Here is a 22,087-nt window from a genome sequence, read left to right as displayed (position 1 = left end):
CCACTGGAGAGAGGGGTGAACACAGCCTCCCTCTCCCCTAGCTACACCCCTGGTTTCCAGAGGTGGTTTAGTTAGTAGATTTCTGCCAGTCGTGTAAAGTTCTAGGTTTCAATAGACTAAGATGAAGCTGTATCCCTGCACGTTGGAGTGTTATTTAGCCACCCTTTCCATATTACAGCAGTAGCAAGGGAGCTGGGTTTCACCCCATGATGCTCAACATCAGATGGGTTGGGCACATCACATGGGTCCTTTCTACCTGATTGTCACCTGGCCAGAATCAAAAGGCAAATACTATGTAAGAAGGACTGTGATTGGCCCCACACATGTGGTGCTGGGCCTTTAAAACATTACAGCAGGGTTGTGGAATAAAGCCTCCTACGTGCTTGCTGCCATATATAAAGAGTCCCTTATTATTGGCTGTAATTTCTTTTCTTTTCCGTGTCCTGATAAAAATCATTCTATAAAACAAAACAAAATAGGGTGGTTGTTTTTTTTTTAAATGAGGCCCCGTGCTATGCTGAGGTAAGTGCCCAGATTTGTGGGAGTGAGTTTTCAGGATGTGCACGAAGCTGTTTGGAGGCTCTTTTATGGGCCTCCGAACAGGTTTGAACACCGGGGGGGGGGGTGTTTCAAAGTTTGATGCTGGGGGTGGGGGTGCCGCTTTAAGGATGGGGGAGGGTGCACTTACCCTTCCCACCACTCCCCCCCCCGCCAGCGCTTGTTGCCGTTAAAAGCCTTCGAGGAGGCAGCGTACCTCCTTGCTGCCCCTTCCCCCTCCTCAGCTGGAAATGGCTGGTTGCCCGTGGTGTATCTGAAGTGGCACCCCTGCTGCCTTCGAACCATCCTGCTGACATTGGTTCCATGCACATTCCTAGTGAGTTTGCAACTCCAAGGTGATGTTAGCTTGAATATATATCATGTGAGGTGTTTTTGGAGAGCTGTTGACCTGGTGCTCACAAGTCTTACGTGCCAGAGAGTGATTTATTATTTTGTGTGGTGTCCTTAATATTGTTTCTAAATCTAAAACTGGAGAGCCCATCTTGGTTCAACAGCTAAGATATTAATGATTGGTGTCAATTAATTGAATTTGTCCCTGTTTTTGTTTTGTTTTGTTTTGTTTTGTTTTAAAGCAATTGATTGCATTAGGAGGCAGTGGTCACACCCTATTGGTGACTAGGAACCAGACAGAAAGCCAGCTCATAGATTACTTTGGTGGTGGAAAACTCACCACAAAGTTACCATTTCTCTCTCAAGTTTCCAACTGGAGAGAAGTGATTTTGTGAAAATACCCTGATGAGGTCCAAGTGCATATTATCACACTTCAAAGGTCAGATTGTAATGGCAATTCCACCTCAAAAACAGTTGTATGAATTGGCCCAGTCTGAACTATATAAACAGCCATCTTTCCTTTCACTAAGGCACACAGCTCTTTCATTCACCCCCAATTTCATCACAGCTCTTTTCAACTACACTGTGGCAATAAAATGTGTCAGTCTTTAGCAGACTCTTGACAATGAGATGAAATTGGGGGTGGGGGCACAAAGCTCTTTCCAGATTCAGAAAAGGAGTGAGGAGCCTCTGTGTCGTTTGGGAATGGGGAAGAGAGACATGGGCACCGAGAGACATTCTGTGCAAGTGTATCTGTATTATATTGAATTAGAGCCAGATGTTCCCAGTTGTAACTGCAGGCTAAAACTTTATGCTTGGGGGTTCCTGCCTGGGACTAGATTCAGGGTGTATTTTGGCACCAGGTGTCACCACTTGTAAATGTGGGGGAGGCAACCACCGTTCCGCACCGGGGGTTCCCGAGCTCACTGGCACAGACCGTGTGCCGGTGTCTCTGCCATTAGGCACTCCACACGGCATAGCGTGAGGAACAGAAGGTTTACAGAGCTGCGCTAAATGACGCAAATGGTTTGAGGGCCGTAAAGAGGGACGGTTTTATGTCAGACGACTCTATAAAGCACGGCTGTTCTGCCATTGATGAGATATTGGGCTTTATTTATAGAAGGCTGTGATTGCGCTAGAGGCCGGCATACTCTGAACGCCAGCCAGGGCCTGGGGATAGGAGGGCGACTCATTTCCATGCAGCTGCCGTCTCTGCTTTCACACATTAAAGGGGAAAAATTAACAAGTTTGCAGCCAGTCAGGTGGAAAAAACAATGATTGTTTAAACCCATGTGTGTCCCCCCCAGCCGCCTTTAAACCGCAGACCGTCTGAGACTCCTAACGTGTGCAGCACCAAGATAACACAAGGCCAAAAGGTCAAGCCAGATCTAGAAAATCAGAGAGTGGGTTGCCCTTTCTCCCCCTTTTCTCCTGTACAGTGAGTGTGTGTGTGGGGGGGGGGGATGCAAGTCTCTGCCTCTTTGGTAACCTGTGAGCAGTAATGAATGTGCAGAGTAGGGCAACCTGACTTCTTCTCCCTTCTCCCATCTGCTCTGTTTGTTTGTTTATTGCAGTTATATACTGCTCCATATAAACATTTCAGGGCGGTTTACATTCCAATCAAACAACCAAAACCTAAAAATTAGATTAAAATTACCATAAATAAAACTTGAAAACATAAACTAAAAGCCTGATAATATTTATTTATTGTGGCCAGGAGTCCCCAATGACAAGCAACAACATTAAGCCCTGTGATATAGCATCAGGAGAGCTTGGTTGTACAAGGGAAAGGAAGGTCTAGCAACAATCCCTTTAACACATTGTCCCTGTATTGCTGAGTAAAGAAACAATGCAGAGAGTTCCAAGAATAAGAGAAATGGCTTCTGTCTCCATGACATTGACAGTCAGCTAATGGAAGCCTTCTGTTGCTTCCCCCATGGAGCAGATATGAAGGAGAGGGCATGGAAGAAGCATTGCCATGATCAGAACTCTCCAGTTCTGGAATTCCTCTTGAAGTCCAAGTGGGATTTTGGCCTGTGGCATTTGATCTGGATATGTTAGTTTTTGACTGGAATAATTATGTATGAATTATCTTCCCTTCCCTCCGATGACAACTGTACCCTGGGCACCCAAGGAACAGGGAAGTTTATATAAATGCCAAGAGTTTATATGGCCTTACCAGCATTGTCCATGTTTGCTCATTGCTAGGGAATGCATATTGCAAATGCATCCTTGGTCTGGTTCATACATTCATTGACTGGGGGATCATGTGTGCTCTACCCCCATGACTATCAGTTAATATGAGAAAGTTTTGTGTCTTATTTACTTCATGTATATCCCCTCTTTCTTACATCATGGAATTCAAGGCTTACATAGGGTTTATTTGTTTGTTACATTCATAAACTGCCTACAATCTGAATCTGAAGACAGTGTACATAACTTCAAATCCTAAATATAACTTGATAAAAACAAAACAATTTTAAAATCGTAACTTTAAAAAATAGTTTTAACAAAGCATTAAAAAAATTAATTTAGCAAAAGGCCTGAGAAAACAAGTGTGTCTTAAGTGCTTTTTTGAAGCCAGCCAGAGATGGAGAAGTTCTTACATTGACAGGAAGCACATTCCAAAGCCCTGGGGCAGCCACTGAGAAGGCCCAGTCCTGCATCGCCACCAAATGAGCTGGTGGCAGCTGAACTGACACTCATGAAATTGCAGCAAGCAGCAGGGTTCATGACAAAGAAGGCACCAAAACCATTAGGGCAGGGGTGGGGAACCTTGGCCCTCCAGCTGTTTTTGAACTACAATAATTGTGGCTGGGGATGGTGGGAGTTGTAGTTCAAAAACAGCTGGAGGGCCAAGGTTCCCCACCCCTGCATTAGGGCTTTATAGGTAATAACCAGCATTTTGTATTTTGCTCATAAACATATTGGCAGCCAGTGCAGTTCTTTTAAAATTGGTGTTATATGGTCTCTTCGGGACACCCCAGAGACTAATCTGGCTGCTGCAGTCTACACCAACTGCAGTTTCCTAAGGCAGCCCCACGTACATTGCATTACAGAAGTCTAGCCTGGAAGCTACCAGCACACTGTTATGAGGTTATTTACTACCAGATATGTACCAGGTACTACCAGGTACTACCATTGTTATGAGGTTATTTACCTCCAGATATGGGTGTAGTTGGCATATCAGCTGAAGCTGGTAGAAAGCACTCCTGGCCACTCCTTCAGTCTGAGGAACCAGAGAGAGCTTTGGGTCCAGGAGTACTCCCAAACTACATATCTGTTCTTTCTAAGGGAATGTAACCCCATGAAGAACAGCAAATCTAAACCATCTCCTGAGTCCCAACCGCACGCCCCTCCCTCCCGCCCCACACACAGTCAGTACCTCCGTCTTTCAGTATCTCCAGGTTCCCAGGCAGTTTGTCATTCCAGGCATTGAGAAGACCCAGACCTGCTTAGTTTCAGCAAGGTGGATACATCATGTGCTTTTGGATCATATTTTGACAAAGGTAGTAGGTGCATACATTTTAAGCACATATGCCCAAATCATGTGATCCTTCCTGCTCAGAATGGGTGGGGGGATGCAGGTCAGATTTATGTTGATTTATTTATGTATTTGTGTGTACACTTGTTTCCACATTGGTATATCGCCTTTTGTCCAGGGACCAAAACCATGAAAACGGTGTTAAAAATATTGGCTGACATCCAGACTGACGTTGTGCTGATGCTACAGGAGAGGGGCATGGAGTTTGGGGGAGTTTTATCAACTCCGCTTCCCTCTGAAGTCCACTGTGCCTCAGGGACATATTTTCAGGAGGCACAGAGGACTTCAGAGGGAAGGAGAGGTTGGTGAATATCACCTCTTTCCTTCAGAGCCAGTGTAGAGTTAGTCTGGATGTCAGCCATTACATCCACAATAAAACAGAACACACTTAAACAGCAATTAAAGACAAGAATTGCAATGGACTGTAAAAAAAAAAATTTACCATCCCCCAAATAATTCAGGAAAATGGAAAGAGTTTCAAGTTTCCTAAGTCACCTGACCTAGTCACTCACCAAAAACCCAGGTAAACAAGACTGACGCTGCTGTCAAAAAGATAAAAAGGAAGGGGCCATTTGAATCTGTTGGGAAAGTTTTCCATAATTTGGGGCAGTAAGCAAGAGAGTCATGTTTTGCATGCATGACAATCATGCCTCAGAAGGCATCAGCACTTGGAGCAGAGTCCCTCCGGAAGATCTGGACATTTAGGCACATTTTGCCCATGTCCCACAGTACCTTCAGTGGGCAGTGAAGGATTCACATGTGTGCCTGCCCACCCCTACCCATGCTTGCAGAAGCCTCAGCTGGAGAGTGTGTAACCCAACCTGCTAAATCAAATAGGACCTTCACTAATATAGCTACTGTTGGCTCAGAGGAAACTGTGCAGGAGCACAAAGCATTTTATTTTGATTTCCTTTGCTTTTTATTTTAAGAAATCAGTTATATGGATTCAAGGGGATTTACTTTTCTCTGTTGCATAATGTTGGTTCTGGAATATAGTAAAAAGTTACAATTTTCATAAGAAATTTTAGTAGTGATCCATCTTCTATTGCTTGCCACCAGCTCCATCAATCTTTGATTTAATTTAAAAACACCCTGGATGTAAAGTTGCCTCTCCTACTCCTTCCAGCTCACGGCGCTTGGATTTCTTCTTGCTGTCCTGTGCTCCCTAGGGTGTCCCCAGTCCTCACTAGCATATCAAATCCATCAGTTTAGAGAGTCCACTTGCTCCCTCTCTTTGTCTGGGTACTGAAGCCAGAGAGTTAGCACATAATGGACTCCAAACGGGACAGACTCCTGATTACTCCTCTGGACACTTCAACCCAGCCTATTACTGTATTCAAGTCTCTCTTTCCTGTCCTTCAGTTTCATAGGTTGACTTCTGGTTCTAGTGTTGTAAGAGAAGGAGATTTGTATAAGGGAATTATAATATTAATTAATGATTTTATTTTCAATCCCCTTCCTATTGATCCCTAGTATGGGACTTTGCTTTTGCTTTCTATAGGACAGGAATGTATGCCTGTGTGGTAAGAAAAGCCATTCCCGTTGCTTTCTTGTTTTCTCCTCTGTTAGGAGTTTCCCCAGAACTTCAGGGAAGAACAGAGCCTCCCTGTGAAAGCAGTTAGAACCTCTATATTAAATGTTAAGTCTTTTGAGGAATGAATTGGGAGATTGGAAGGATGAGAGATCTCATAAAGATTTGGTGAAGGGGCAGGGAAGGTACTGTAGCCCCACATGGGTGCTGCCACTGGTATAGAATGTGTTTAATGTTTGAACTCTGGCATTGACAAGTGCAGTTTTACCTCTGCCGGCATCTGTTAAGGAAGGGAAGGAGGTTACTTGAGCACACCAGCTGTAGGCTGGGATTCCCCATCTGATGCTCAAATGCAACTCAGCAGCTCAGTGGCCCATCCAGCATATGAGTGGCTTGGCTTTCATCATGGCTGAAGAGGTACAAAACACTGATAGGCTTGGCGGGTGGGAGCATCAGCCCACCTTGCAGCCCCCACTCCTCAAAAATTCAGTAGCAGAAACATAGTTACTTTTAGACCAGAGTCTGCTCAAACCAGTGTCTCATCATCAACAGTGTTCAGGCTGGCCCCACAGATGCTAAGGAGGAAAGTGCAGGGAGAAGAATGTTGAATTTATGTGTTGTAATTTTTCTTTACCCACCTTGAGGCTATCATGAAAGTTGTGGTATATAAGTATAAATACATAAAAGATCCAGTCCTCCTATCAGGTGCTCCAGGCTCACTCGTCAAATCTTCCTGAGCAAATGACTGCACTCTCCCCACCACCCTCACAAGTGCAATCTAGGCAATTTATCAATGGGAGTCATTGCCTTCTATGAACGTGTGAACATTTAAAAACCATTCATATTACTGGCTTTTATTATTTCCTGTGGAAATGAATTTCATGGATTAATTGTTTGACATAATTTCTAGAAAACCATTCATGGAATGGTAGTGGGTTGTGGGTTTTTTGTTTGGTTTTTTTTTTTTTTTTTAAGTTAAATGTGTGACCAATTCCTGCCTTTGGTTTCCTTTAAGATTTACTGGCTGACATCCTGACTAATGTAGCGCTGATGCTCTAATGCCTGCAGAACTGGATATGGCAACCCAAGATAGGAAGAAATGAGGCCCTGCCAGTGTGGACATCACTCTCACTGCCATTTTCAACTCTGCTCAAAAAAACTGATTTATGTTGCTTCTGTGTATTTATCATTGTTTTAGATGTGCAACTGTGTTTGCTGCTCCGAGAAGTTTTCTCCATAAGCGTAGAAGTGTGACGAGAAGGAGAGGGAGAGAATGAACAACCTACACGTCTAAAACCAAAAAGTCCTGAAGGTTCCAAGTAACCATGCACAAAAAGATAATTATGGCTAAAAACAGCCTTTTTGCCCCTTATTGGGCTGACCAAACTCTCCTCCCTGCAGCCAAACTACTAATTTCTTGCTTAAGTTCCTTATTGGCGCTTTGGTAGCAGAGGATGGAATGCCTTGATTCTAAAAGAGAAGCCTGCCTGCTAAACTTCAGAACTTTGCTGGATTCTGAAAGAAAGGTCGAATTGCATGGAAACTTTGGCTTCAGGGGTCACTGGGACAAGTGATGCCATCATCAGCCTGTCTCTGTTGACTTATCTCTATTGTTGCCATTTGTTTGATGTGTTAAGGGCTTAGCTGCTCCTTCTTCATTGTGGCGGAAAGATCAAAGGCTTGCCAAAGTTGTTCCAATTCAAAGTATTGCTTCTCCTACTTTGTCTACTTCGTTAATTACCTTGTAGCAGTTTTATCCTCTGTCTTTGTCTCTTTTATAAATTGATTGCCTAATATTATTCTTACATCTTTCACAGTACGCAATCCTGCATCCCCTGATTGCCTGAGTATGGTTTCTTATCCAGTTCTGCTATATCTTTTTTTTTTTTTTAAAGGGAGGGTTACCAGAGTTGTGCACTGGTACTCCAGCTGTGGGCATGCCATTGGCTTATATAGAAGGATGCTGATGTTATTTTCTGTGTTTATTTATTTTTATCCCTTTCATAATTGCTTCTAACATCTTAGCTGCTTTTGACAGCTGCAGTCCATTGATCTGATGTTTTCAGGGAACTAGCCACAAGGACTCCCTTAAATCTCTTTCCTGAGTGGGAGCAGCCTTCTGTACAACCCATCATAACTCTTCACCCCAAAGAAGGATTGCTTTTCCCAGTGTGCTTCACTTTGCACTTACTGGCATTAAATTTAATCCGCCATTTCATTGTCCCCTTTCCGAATTTTATGGGATCCTTTGGGAAATCCTCCCAATAGTCTGTTTTAGACTTGAATGGTCTTGAGTAAATGTGTATCATCTGCAGATTTTCCCACCCCCTCCTATTTCTGTTCTTTACTGCCCATCTTCTTTTCTAGGTTATTATTGAGCACGCTAAGTTAAGCAGACCCTCAGAGCATCACATTGTTTACCTCTTGCCAAGATGAAAATGGGCCATAGATCCCTGCCCTTTGTATCTTATCTTGTAATCAGTTGCTCATCTATGAAAAGGAGCTCTGATCTTATCTCACAGCTGCTTAATTTTCTTGAGAGCCTTCCATTTCAGGACTTGTCAGGAGAATTTTTGAGCAAATTACTTTCCCCATGCCCACCCTGCTGTTTGTTTTTCTCTTTCCCCCTCCCTCCAGTCTGAAGCAGGTTCTTCCTTATTCCCCATTTCCCTCTTAACTTGTGTCACTTTTGCACATGCCAGGAGCAACAAATGCTGGTGCCACAATGCAGGGGAATTCCTTTCTTCCCTTGGGCTAGTTGCATTAACTGGCTAGCATGGGTGGCAGAAGCCTATGTTACTTGAGTAACATCCTTGCAATGTGTCACGATGCTCACTGAGTGCACCTAAATTCATCACCAGTTGACACTGAGGAAGAGCCAATATAAATGTCCTGTCTAGCCACACAGGGTGTGCAGAGAATTGTGGGCTCTGTAGGCTGCGTTGTTTCTCTAATATACACTGTATATTGTACTTGAAACTACACTTACAAGAAGAGGCTCTGGAATCCCCAAAATATTACCAAATTTTGCCGTGGTAATGAAACCCTCATTCTTAAAACTGGGATGAATTATGCAAGTTTGAAACATTGGCCCACATGTTTTTCCCCCCTCTTGTCTTTTGATTTGGCTTCTAGAGGTTTTCTTGCAAAATTTGGAAACTTCAGTTCAGCTTTTATTCTGAGGGAAGGAGAAATCAAGGAACATTAGGGATGGGTAGTGGAATGAGGGGAAGCAGAGGTGATCCACCCAGGGTTGCCAGAACCTAAGGGGTATACTCGTGGGTAAAATGGGACGTAAGCCAGAATTTGGCTTTTTAAAAGCCAAATCTGGCCACCTAGGATAGTTGTAGGAAGGAACTGAGAATATGTCATGCTAAATCTATCTTACCATTGGAATCTCCACCAAGATTATCTTAGCAAAAACTGTCAATGCATTACTGACAACCATGGGGACTAGAAACCTGGGTTCTTTGAAGAAAGATTCTTCGGATTCTGTTCATTCTGTAAAAGATGCATATTTGGCACCCTGGAATCCTATCCATGTGGGTTTCCTGAGTCCCACTTAAAATATAGCAGTCAGTTGCTCAAGTATATATTTAGCAGCTGTATCATTCCTACAGTCTGGTCACAAAATGACCTTGTAAAAATGGGTCTTCCGGACATGAACAAATACACAGTATGATAGTTACTTTGATGTTCTGTCCTCATTGTGCATTATTCTTCCTCCTGGCAGGGATGAGTGCATGTTGTCTCCTGCACATCTTGGGTTCCTGTGGTCTAGCTTTGCTGATTCCCACATCCAGGGCAGGGCATAGTTGTAGTAAAGGGAGATGTTACTGCCTGGCATTTCACAGTAAGTCCATTGTACTGTGGTCTGAGATGGGAGACCACAATGCATTGTACTATCATTTGTCAGGGTATTTCCACTAATCCTATTAACCTTTAAGGGTGGGGCCGTAGCTCAGTTGCAGAGCATCTGCTTTGCATGCAGAAAGTCAGGGGTTCAATTCTGGCATCTCCAGGTAGAGTTGGGAAAGAGTCCCAGCCTGAAACTTTGGAGATCCGCTGCTGGCCAGTGTAGACAATATTGAGCCAGGTGGACCAGTGGTCTGAGTCAGTATAAAGTCGCTTCCTGTGTTCCTAACAGAACTAGGTGTGAGAGAGAAGCTTTGGTTTATAATTCTTACCCGTTTCTTAGGCTAGGTCTGTGTCTTCTGGCAATGGCAGCTGGAGGGATCGGCACTGCCTTCCCATCCAGTTGGAAGTGGGTGATTTTCTGACACAGGGACTGGGAAGAGGCATATAGGAAGAGTATGTACAGGCCACCTACTGAGCGAGGCCGGTGACCCTGTGATCAGAGATAGGCCCATCTCAGCAGCTGCCACTGCCACTGGGATCAGCAGCAGGGAACAAGGGGTGGCAGCAGAATTGCAGCATGGTGATGCAAATGGGGGCCTGATTGATGCAACTACTAATTATCCCCTCTCCATCCCAGGCTCTCCAGGCTGCAGAGGCTGTCACAGTAGACCCTGCAGGAGAAGGGTCCCTGCTGTGACAGCAGCTTTGCTGTGGTTGTGCCCCATCATGGCCCCTGACTTCCTGATCTCCCTCCCTCTCTCCCCATTTGTCCACAGCCTGGGAGCTACTAATAGCCAGCTCTGTTGTGCAGGGAGCACAAAGGTGATAAATAATCTCCAAACAGAACAATTAAGGCTGCATGTGGCGGCCTCTTGCTCTCCCCTCCCCCACTCCCATCCCCACCCGCTCTTGTCCGGGACTCCTAAGGCTGCGAGAATCCCTCTTCATTAATCAAAGATCAGCTACAATTACACTCACTAATTATTTGCAAAGACTCTTTTGTATTTTCTGTCTCTCCAGCAAAATGCTGATTGGACCCTGCAGAGGTTCCACTGCCCTTGGAGATTGAGGCTGGAGGAATGAGGATGAGGGGTGGAGGAGCACTCCAAAAGAGCCCAATCCTTGGCCTTAGCTATCCACCCATCTGGGTAACGCGGCTAGGCAGGCAGGCCTGCCTGCAGTGCATGGGGAGATCATAGGGAGCTGCCATATACTGAGTCAGACCATTGGTCCATCTATCTCAGTATTATCTGCACAGACTGGCAGCAGCTTCTCCAAGGTTGCAGGCAGGAATCTCTCTCAGCCCTATCTTGGAGATGCCAGGGAGGGAACTTGGAACTTAGATGCTCTTCCTAAAGCGGCTCCTTCCCCTAAGGGGAATCTCTTACAGTGCTCACATGTAGTCTCCCATTCATATGCAACCAGGGTGGATCCTGCTTAGCTAAAGGGACAATTTATGCTTGTTACCACAAGACCAGCTCTCCTCATGAATGCACACACCATCAAAGCCTTGAAGGAGCATCAGGTCAGGGTGAGACCATGCCCCAGATGGGGTGGGGTTTGGGGCAGGGTTGCTTGTTTAAGAGTATCTGAATTCTGTGTCAAGAAACAATATTCTGCAGACTGCATTAATTATACACATTCAGGCAATCAATGTATACCTGTTCATTTTGCATAATTCTGTTTTCTGCTCGCTGTACAGAGGGGCAAGGAGTTTGACAGATCCCAACTCTTGAGGGACCCCCCCAGATCCTCCCCTCCCTATTTTCTTCATTATCTCCCTCACTCCAAGGGACTGCCGCACAGAGAGGCAAACATGGGCCCCCTCTCCCCTAGCTATGCCTCTCCTCTCTTTCCATTCCCACACACAGTGGGCTGGTTCTCACAATCCTAATTAGGGTAGGATGCTTGACCTACCCTAATTAGAATCATGAGAACCAGCCTACTGTGTGTGGGGGGGGAAGGTGTATGCAGAACCTTCTCTTTCCTCTTTCTCCATTCAGGTTCAGGAGCTGTGCGCGCTCTCGTCCTGTACTTGCGTGCTCATAAAAAGCAAGGTAGGAGGCAAGAGAAGTGATCGTCTGTGAGGCTACCACTGAGTAGGAGGGCTCTGTCCTACTCAGCAACTGTGCCCAGCTGTTGAATGTGGTAGGAGGGAAAACCCTCCTACCCAGTAGGAGCCTCACAACTGATCACTTCCCCTAACTCCTACTTTGCTTTTTACAAGCACATGATCAAAAAATGGGAGCATGTAAAGTTGCCGAACCCAGGTAGGGCACCTGTCCTACCCTACCCTAATTAGGATCATGAGAACCATCTCCTTAGTATGGGGTGACCTCAGTTTCACATGAGAGAGGCTCGGTTGCTCCTGGTAATGCTTAAAATAGGAACAAAATTGCATATGGAGCTGCATTTCTGTTTTCTAAGTCGAAAATTAGTCCTCCCCGGGGGGACAGGAGTAAACATCCTGGCTTCCAAGACCTTCTTCTCCCCCATTATAATTTGGTAGTTTCAGGCTAGTCCCTGTTCCTTCATGATGTACAATGTGCTCCACTATGATCCTGACAACAGCAAGGCCATGCACTTGCTACACTGTCTGGGAGACCCTCTATCACCCCGACTCTAATGGCGCCGATCGTATCAGCACGGAGCTTTGCCAAGATGCTTCCCTACGAGAGTTCATTTTGGCACTGCTGCCTCCTCCGCCCATACCCTGACATCCCCCTCTTCCCCCACTGCTCGCCTGGCTTCTGCTCCGACATCCTGTTCTCTTATCGCCTGACATGGCCTTAATTAACTCCGGCCTGATAACAGGCCCAGCTGCTTCTGCACAAGCACTGTCCTACCATATTCACGCACACACAAACACACACACACACTCTACTCGGGTCTGTCCTGTGCTTCTACTTGGAGAGGTGGGTGAGTACCCTCATCGTTGAGCGGAAGGGAGTGGTGTATAGATAGTGGAAATCTCCTCCTGGAGTCATCTGTGTGTAAATGCAGATAGCATACATTTGTGGGGAGACAGAGGGAGGGGGAGGGGGAAGGGGAGGGAGGGAGGAACCCACACCTCCACATTTCACAAATACAGTAATGTGTAAAATAGAAAATGGGTGTGAATAGACACCCTCATAGCTGCCGTTGTTTTTTAATTGGAGTCCTAAAGCTGGCGGATACAAAGGCAGTTCTACACTTGGGTGGACGCCTCAGCCACAGAAAGACACAGGGCAAATACTGGCTTTGGGTTGGGGGATTCTTCTTGGGAATGGGGGGAACCCTCCCCCGCAGTCCAATCCTCATGACTGCTATTTAAGAACAAAAGCATGCAACTACAATAGCATGCTTTTGTATGCTGTTACAAAAATAGCATACTGCCTGTGCTAACTATGTGTCGTGTTGTCTGACCCTCAAAACCGAAGGTTTACCCTGGAGACCAGGGCACCTGAAGTGCAGCACTTCCGCCTGCATTAGCCTTGCAATGGGCAAGAAAGAATTAAGCCACACCTGGCATCTCAAAGCCAAGGGTCCTAGGGTGGCTGCATGCTACGTGCTAAACACCATTGCTGCTGGTTGTTTTCCCTAAGTGGATCACTTAGATGTTTATACTCATGTCTGGGTACTGTGGCTCAGTCATGGTTTAAACTCTGGGCATGCACATGCATGTCATCCACACTGCTGAGAGAAACCTCATTGTAACACCAGATGTGTTTGTCACACAGTGAGGTGATTCTCACGATCGCCCAAAAGCAGGCTAAGGAAGCCTAGCCCACTTTTGGGCAATCGTGTGCTGCAACAGGACCTGCGTGGCTCCCGGCAGCTAACCCTCATAAATTCCCCTCCCCTAAGACGAGGTTAACGGAGTGAGTGCTCTGGCTCGGAGCACTCGTGATGGAGCCGGCAGTCGTGTGGGCGGCTTCCAATAGTCTGCGGGGAGAGTAGGCTAAGCCCGCTCTCCCTGCAAGCCCCCTACAGCTCTTCTCACTGATCGTGAGAATCGCCTCATTGTGTTTTGCTGCCCTAACTTCAGAGCGGTTCAAGGTCAGCGTCAGGGGCGTGCAAGGGTGAGGACCACCGTTTACAGTCCTTTCAATGTAGAAGCCTTCTGGGATGTTCTTCAAGCCTGGCCCTACCATGACATCAGTGACACTGTAGGACAGCACTTAATGGGAGAAACACCATTTCTTTATAACATCAAAGTTCCTTGCCCTATGTTGACTAGATCCCGTGGGTGACTAGAAGGCAAAGGGCCAGGCCATAGGCCAAGAGAAGGGTATAAAAGAGGAGCCCAGGGCATGAGCGGATAAATAATAGCTCATTAGAAGCAGTGTTACCAGATGTTGTTGCCTACAACTCCCATAATCCCCAGCCAGAGGCCATTGCAGCTGGAATGTTGGGAGTCATAGTTGGGAGCATCTGGGAATCCCTATTACAGGGAACATGGGTTGGGAGCCAGGGGCCAATATCATTCCGAGGGGATGGGTGAGCCAGGGCCCCTATAGGAAAGCAGCTATGAGAGTATGGGTGGGCATACTTAGGTAGTGTGGCTGATGCCTGCTTTCTGAGTTCAAGAACTTTAGCATCCAGAAGAGAGGGACACCATCTTAATATTCCAATCTGTCCTCATGCTCCAAATCATAAAGCAAGTGATGAGATGGGCTGGGACTGCCGTCTTGGTAATCCATTCTGGGCTTAATGTGAGGGAGCAGTGATAAAAGAAGAGGACCCTGGTGAGCTCTGCCCTCTCCCCCCCCCCCCCGCTCCCAAGTACTGTACATGGACAATCTCCACTGCAAGGAATTTCATCAGCAAACAGCTGAGTCCCAAGGGGAAATCCTGTCCCATGGTCCATGTCCAGAGACTCTGCACTCTGAGGGTAGAAATTTGATTTGCCTCTGAGTCTTGCCTCCACAGCGCTGGCAGCAGAAGCGTCCAGCTTCATTGTACACTTTACCAATTTGCAGGGCAAAAGGTGGTTGGGTACGGACATCTTGGGTGGACCTGGAGGGCGTCTGCAGCCCCAGAAGCTCTTAGACGGATCTCCCCAGCCTTCATTTTCTGCGCCTTTACCCCGCACAGTCAATTACTATGTCACTGGTAGCAATTGGATACATTTCTGGCACTCCGTCTGCGGCGTTTGGCAAATATTAGCCAAAGGGAGATTATTCCAGAGCAAAGTTTGCTGATGGGAATCTCTGTATGGTTGATCACCTCGGGCTTTGCTGGGGAACTCTGCCTGCTCTCCTTGCTTCCTCTGCTCAATACCAGCAGCTTTAGTGCAATTTATGGTTCCCTTCCCTTCATTATGGGGCACCTACAGACCAGTCCCCACCCCACCCCAGAATGCATAAATCTCCCCACTTGCTCCTCCTGGTTTCAAAACAGCAGCCTTTTCATCAGTGTATAAAGGCATGCCAGCCAGCTGGTGCATTCAAATGACCAATCAAGGGTATCATTCCCACTACAAGAGGTTGGGTATGGAGAGTGTTTCTTGTTAGTAATGTCAGGGGCCTGAGGGGCTTTTAAAGTGGAACAGGGAGGGAGATCTATGTTGGCATAACCATGGTGGATTTCTTTTATGAGAAGGTGTCTTTATATCAGGGTAACTATAGGGAGGGGGGGATCTCTGGGGCTAGATGGGCATTTCTGAAGAGAGAGCAGGGCCTGTGGTGTGGGTATCTGATTTTATTGCTGCTTTTTATTGCTAGGGAATGGCCTGTAGCATTGCTGGTGAATGGTCTGTAGCATTGGGCCTGATTTGTGCTTGCATGGGAGGCTGCTGGAAGCCCCATGCTGAGCTTTCTAAAGGAAGAGCAGGGTAAAAGTAGAATGAATGAATGAATAAGTAGAAAATAAGTAGGGAAAGTATTTTGGGCGGTGAGGGGGAGGGGAGGCCAAGGAAGCACAAAGTGAGGTCGTTCTCACAACCAGCCCTACCAGGTAGGACAGTGCTAGCCCAGGTAGGGCTGGTTGTGAGAACTGCCAGGTAGTCCGGGTTGTAAACCCAGGCTAAAATGAGGTAGGAGGATACATGCGCACCTCCTAACCCACTCCCTGGTTGTGTGGGCAAGCGGGCTGCTGGCAGCTCCTCCCAGGCTGCTGGGAGCCATCTTGCCCATAGAGGCTGGAGGAAGGAGTGGCCCGGCAGCTGGGAGATATCCCACTGCACTGCACACTGCACATAGTGCATTGTGGGATATCTGACGGCCCAGCTGTCTTTCTCCCACTCACCACACCTGTCACCACCATGCCGCTCATCTGGGCAAGCACATGAGCAAGAACGCTGACTTCACATGGAGCCCTCAGTGGACTCCTGACTCCCCACAGCCCTCCCCAGCCTCAGTGCAAGTGTTTGTGTGAAGGACCTTAGTAAGTTCCTGTGTGGGATGCTTCTGGCTTGTGTTCACAAGCTGTTAAGGTGGTGATGCTCTGCCGTGCAGTAGTAGGGTGGGCTCAGTAGTCTTTCAGGTGGCACTTGCCCTTTCTTGTCCCTCTAGAGTTGCCTGTCCTACCGTGTTTCCCCGAAAATAAGACATACCCATAAAATGAGCTGTAGCAGGATTTCTAAGCAGTTGTGCAATATAAGCCATACCCCGAAAATAAGACATAGTGGTGATCTCTCCTGGCTCAGTAGCAGGCTGCTTGCTGAAGCTTTTCCCCTATCCCCCTGGTGTTTGTGTGGGGTGAGAGAGACCCACAGACAGGGGCATAATGATACCGGTAGGGGTGGCAGGCTGCAAGCTGAGGCATACGGTAGAGGGAAGTACGGTAAAAAATCTCCTCAGAAAATCTCTTCCTCAATCTCCCCTCCTCCTGGTGGTGGCGGGCAGCGGCGAGAGTAAGCGCGGCGGTGGCGGGAGGCGGCGAGAGTACGCCGGGAAGCGACGCCGGGCCAGACGGCAGGCCTCGGCGTCGCTTCCCGGCGTACTCTCGCCGCCTCCCGCCACCGCTGCGCTTACTCTCGCCGCTGCCCGCCACCGCCAGGAGGAGGGGAGATTTTTGAGGAGGAGATTTTCTGAGGAGATTTTTTACCGTACTTCCCTCTACCGTATGCCTCAGCTTGCAGCCTGCCACCCCTACCGGTATCGTTACGCCCCTGTCTATGGGTCTCTCTCACCCCACACACACACCAGTAAAGCTGTTGCTCCCCAACACTGACCAGCAACAGTCTGTTGGTCTCATATGGATCATATGAGAGTTATGACGATGTTCCAGAAGAAGATGACTTAACTATAATTGAATAAATGTAGATTGTTGTACCACACTTAATAAAAATAAGACATCCCCTGAAAATAAGCCATAGTGTGTCTCCTTGAGGAAAAATAAATATAAGACAGTGTCTTATTTTCGGGGAAACACAGTATTTTAAAGAGAGGGCCACAACACTTCGGAATGGATTTTAAAAAGAGTAAAGCATACAAAGCTAAAGTAGTTCCTTCCATGTAATAGTTTCCAATATTTTAAACGTATTCCTGATTTGTGAGGATTGTTTCACTTTCAGAAAATGCTCAGGCGGGGACTTTGTAGAACTTTCAGCAAAAGGAAGTTCTGCAAGTGCGGATGAGCCACCAAGAATCTGGCAGGAACCTGGTGTCTAAAGTGTGGCCCTGCCTAGCTAGAGATGAGCAATGCCTATTGCAGTGACGTTTCATGCACTATGATCCATTCCAGCAGAAAACCTGTCCTTCCTCTAACAGGGCTGGTTTGGATAGGAGAGCTTGCTACAGTCATGGGAGTTGGACTAGATGACCCTCTAGGGGCCCCTCAAGCTCCACACTGGGTTGGCATATTGGTCTTCTTTTGGCACAGCAGCATAGCACCACCTTCGTATTGCGCACTCGTGGTTGACCTGCAAAGCTCTTTTGGCACGGTGAGGCGTGGGGGTGACAGGCTGTGTGGGGCGCCAAAGTGGCATTTTAATTGCTTCACTGCATGCCCAGACGGTTCACAACCCCACGTTAGAGCTTCCCAAGGTAGGTTGTTTGGTGTGGCCAGCCTCCATCTGGGCAAATGGCAGCAGCTGCCTGCCATAGATCTGACCCTGCAACTTGCATCACTAAGCTACGAGGGACTCTGGAATCCACACTCTCTTGGTGGTGGGGCAGATGCTGCATGGGGTGGCAGCTTCTCCAGAGCTTGCCCAAGCTCGACTGCAGGCGCTTCTGTGGGAGGCACAGTGGCCTTGGAATGCTCGGTCCTATCATGTCTGTTCCATTGATTTAAGCACTGCCGAAAGGGTTTTAATCAGCCTTTAGCTGCCTGCTTAGGCATCAAGAGCAAACCCATCAGCCAAGAGAGAACCACAAAGGGCCAGGCCCAGGGCTGGAGCGGTCCCAACTCTTTAAAGATGCAAATTGGCAATCAAAGATCAAAGCCGTGAAGTTGGCATAATCTCCCTTAAAAGGGTTCCATTATTAACGAGCTGGGCTTGTAGCTCACCCTACTTCACTTGCAGCTCCTGATGAGGCTGCCAGGCTGTGCCCTCCCTGCCTCCCCCCCTCCCTCTGCCACCCCTCCTTTCGGCTGCGGGTGGGGGGGAGTGGGGGGAGATGAGAGGCAAAGGAGTGGGAAGGGCTCACCCTGTTTGTTTTTCTCTCCTCTCTAATGTGTCGGTGTCAAATTCTCTTTGGCAGAAATGTCAAACCCCTGAATCGAATCACAGGCAGGATGGGTGCAGGGAGAGAAGAATGGGGAAGATTCCTGCACAGCTATGCACAATACCCTCAGTCCCAGGACCCTAGATACCCCTCCTCCCTTTAAACGTCCTTCTGCCCCCTGACAGCCCCCATCCCCAATTCAAGTTCTTCCTATGTCCCCAAGACCCCTTTCCGGCTTTAGCTGTGGAATGAAGGGAATTGTGTGTTCAGTCCTTGGATTCTAAAATAAGGCACTAGAGCCATCTAAGGCTGTGCGCTGAAGCTCATTTGGCAAGAACCATTGACCCCTTAGCACCGATTAACTCTCCCATTGTAGCCGCCATCCTCCACAGTGAGTCCTCACCTCTACCCCACCCTTTCAGTGCACGCATCTGGGTGAACCAGGGATTCTTATCTATGGCAATAATGTGTATGGAACCAAGAGGTGATAGATAATTCCATGTTAATTATTCTGGAATGCAACAGAGTGGTTTTGTTTCTGTGACACAAATGAGCCATAATTGGAGACAAAACACCTGAAATGAGGGGCACAATGAGAAGCACCTGACTGCCTGTAAACAAAAAACAGGGAAGGCTTTCATTTATGGAGAGCTGCGTGACTGACTGTGTGGTGTGGGCCTGGTCTTACTATTGGGGTCCAAGTACCGGGAGAAGATGGGGCTGATGGCTACATATGGATGTGAGGGGCCAGTCCCCAGCCTTGTCTGGGATTTGTGTACTGAGGCTGTCATTTTTTTTTGCTGCTGCTGCTGCTGCTGCTGCTTTCCCCCCTGTAGGTGAGATAAGCAGAATCCCCCATCACTGGTCATGACCATTGAGTTACACACCAGATTAGGGATGTGCACGGAATGCTCCATGCTTATCCCAGGGGGTGGAGAGGGCTACCTTAAAAAGGAGGCAGGCAGGTCGTACCTGCTCCGGTGACACACACACACACACACACACACACACACACACACACACACACACACACACCGCGTGCACTGCCCCATCGTGGCACTGGCATGCTTCAAATCTGTGCTGCTGTCCCCTTTAAACTGCCAGGCCAGGCCAAGGGGATGGGATGCTGCTCCCAACAGCCCTCCCGCGGCGCCAGCACTCAAATGGCATAGACGCATGCGCCGACGCCCGCTCATGTGGTCAGCATGCTGTTGCTGATGACACAAGTGCGCCGATGCCATGTGAGGGCTGCTGGGAGCAGCAACCCATCGGTGCAGCGTGATAGTTGGTTTTCACGTTAGATTTGAAACTCGACAGCACCGCAATGGGTGGCGGCTCACTGGAGGCGCAGGTATGACCGGCCGGCCTCCTTTGAAAGGTGTCCTTTGCCCAAATGTTTTGGCTGCAGGAGGCCATATCATTTTGGTGCCTCTCCAAAGAGGCGCCGAAATGATTCGAGCACATCCCTGCACCAGAGAAATGACTATCAGACACAGTGGGGCTGTTCACATGACCCTAAACAGGACCAGACAAGTGCCCAGATGTGGTAGGAGAGCCGTGCATGATCCCGATCGATGGCCATGTGAATGCAAAGATCAAGGGGGGAGTAGTTATCAAGTGGGAGCTGGATAGCACAAGTGCACCAACCCACATTCTGTCCCCAGCATTTTATTGTGGGTGGATGAAAAGCCATCCTCCCCAGCTCCTGGCCCTCACACAGGGGCGTAGCTAAACAGCGCCCCAATAGCCCCGCCCCCTACGCCTGACATCAGACGCGCAGGGGGCGTGGTCTGGCTCCCGAATGGAGCCTTGAGGCTCCGTTCAGGAGAAGCAGCTTAACTTCTGAAGGGGCCATGTGGCCCCTTCGGCAGTCAGATGGAGGCTGGTGCTGCGTTCTCAGCACAGCCCAGGAGCGGCTCTTCCCTGCAGGGAAGAGCCGCTTCTGGGCTGCATTGTGAATGCAGCACCAGTCTTAGATCCTGAAGGGGCTGCGCGGCCCCTTCAGGAGCTAGTTAGGCTGGTGCTGCGTTCACAGCGCCAGCCAGGAGCGACTCTTCCCTGCCTTTGCAGGGAAGAGCCGCTCCTGGCTGGTGCTGCAAACGCAGCACCAGCCTTTGTTTAGCTCCCGAAGGGGCCGCGCAGCCCCCGCTTGGGAGCTAAACTATCGCCCCCGCATCTGACGTCAGACGCGGGGGGCGTGTCAGGGCCGCGAATGGCGGCTCCTGTTTGGGCACGGCCCGGGTTCTTTGAACCCGTTCGCCCAATGATAGCTCTGCCCCTGCCCTCACACAGTCACTCTCCACTCCTCCTACCTTGGCCTTTGCAAACGCATGATCGCTGATCAGCAGTGTGCATGGCTCACTGACCCTGGCTGGGTGCTCCTGCTCCATCCCTGTTTAGGGTCACGTGAACAGCCCCAGTCACAAGCAAGCACAGAAGAACAGGACACATTGTGAGAACCAGGGACATCCGAAGGAAAGGCTGAAACTAGAAAGGCAGAAATCAGGGCTTTCCTAATGCTGAGGAGCAAACTGTGGGAGGCACTCAGTTAGGGGGCCCTGCTGCTCCTTATATGGCTTTCCCTTGCCCCTTTCCACCACCCATCACTCCCAAACATCCTTAGTGTCATTGACCTCCAACATGCTGCAGACTACATCTCCCCTGTGCTATCCCTGGTTAATTGCCTGTGTGCTGGTTGTGTAGCCACACTCTTGACAGTCGGACACATCCCCAGATACCCACTGGACAAGGGAGGGAAGCGGCTTGGCCAAATGGAGTTGTTCACAGTGCGTACAGGATGTTGCTGTCCCTGTTCCAGGTCTGCTGGTGCTTTTCTAGCTACAACTACAGCTTCTCTTGGCTGCTGTTCATCCCCACTGTGCCCCTCACCGCAAACATGCTGTATGTCACCTTTTAGTGTGTGATGGGATACATCATGGTCAAGGAACAAAAGGCAAGTGTGTGTGTGTGTGTGTGTGTGTGTGTTTGAAAGGAACAACAACAGAGTCTACCCAAGAGGGGAGGGGTTGTGAAATAAAAACTGGAGGCATAGGTAAACTCTTCGTCATTCACCTGGGATTTTGATGATCTCATCCCCAACCCAGAGGTTTACACTGGTCACAGTATGGAGGCCAAAGCCCTTCCGATTCTATTGGGAGAGAATGAATAGGCATCCTCCAGCACCTGCAGAGAAAATCCCTCTAGTGACAGGTAGGGTTGGCACAGTGATGCCTGCTGAGCTGCATGGGAAGTCACCAGGTGTTTTTTTTTGGGGGGGGGGGGTTAAAAAAAACTTCTGGGAGAAAGAAAGGTAGCAAGAAGGTGCTGGGGGCGGGATATGTCTGAGAAGGCAGAAAAGTAGCTAGCTGGAGATCATATGTCTCTTGTGTTTGGTTAATGTACCAATTTGCTCCCTCCTCCATGATGAGGGAGAATGACCCAGCGATGGAGAGCTGAGATCTTGCTTCAGCCATGAAATTTTTAGCCTGCCATCCTCAGTTTTCCATCTGTAAATTGGAGCTAACTGTGGCCTTGTGAGGACAAGCTAGTTAAAGCTTTCTCAGTACTGGGTATGGAAGCTGGGTAGGACAGCACTGTCTTGCCCAGCTCTGGCCTCACACACTGTCACCCCCGCTTCCTCCTGCCTAGTTGTTTGCTCACACACAAGCAAAA

At 48.2% G+C, this 22,087-nt stretch overlaps 1 protein-coding gene and 1 long non-coding RNA gene across 3 annotated transcripts in view; both read left to right on the top strand.

Annotated features, from left to right (window-relative positions):
* ASIC4 (acid sensing ion channel subunit family member 4) overlaps positions 1 to 22,087 on the top strand; it is a 110,978-nt gene that overhangs the window by 15,876 nt on the left and 73,015 nt on the right. The gene's annotated exons all lie outside the window — the stretch shown is intronic.
* Positions 367 to 7,782, top strand: LOC128340554 (uncharacterized). 2 transcript variants are annotated; one of them, XR_008313793.1, is made up of 2 exons: positions 367 to 522; positions 6,979 to 7,782. It is a non-coding gene; the product is annotated as an uncharacterized LOC128340554 (long non-coding RNA). The 2 variants fall into 2 exon arrangements; XR_008313794.1 differs by lacking the exon at positions 367 to 522 and adding an exon at positions 766 to 874.

The sequence above is a fragment of the Hemicordylus capensis genome, chromosome 1 (assembly GCF_027244095.1).
Source record: "Hemicordylus capensis ecotype Gifberg chromosome 1, rHemCap1.1.pri, whole genome shotgun sequence".
NCBI classification, from domain to species: domain Eukaryota; kingdom Metazoa; phylum Chordata; class Lepidosauria; order Squamata; family Cordylidae; genus Hemicordylus; species Hemicordylus capensis.
This window is presented reverse-complemented; position numbering and strand designations above follow the sequence as displayed.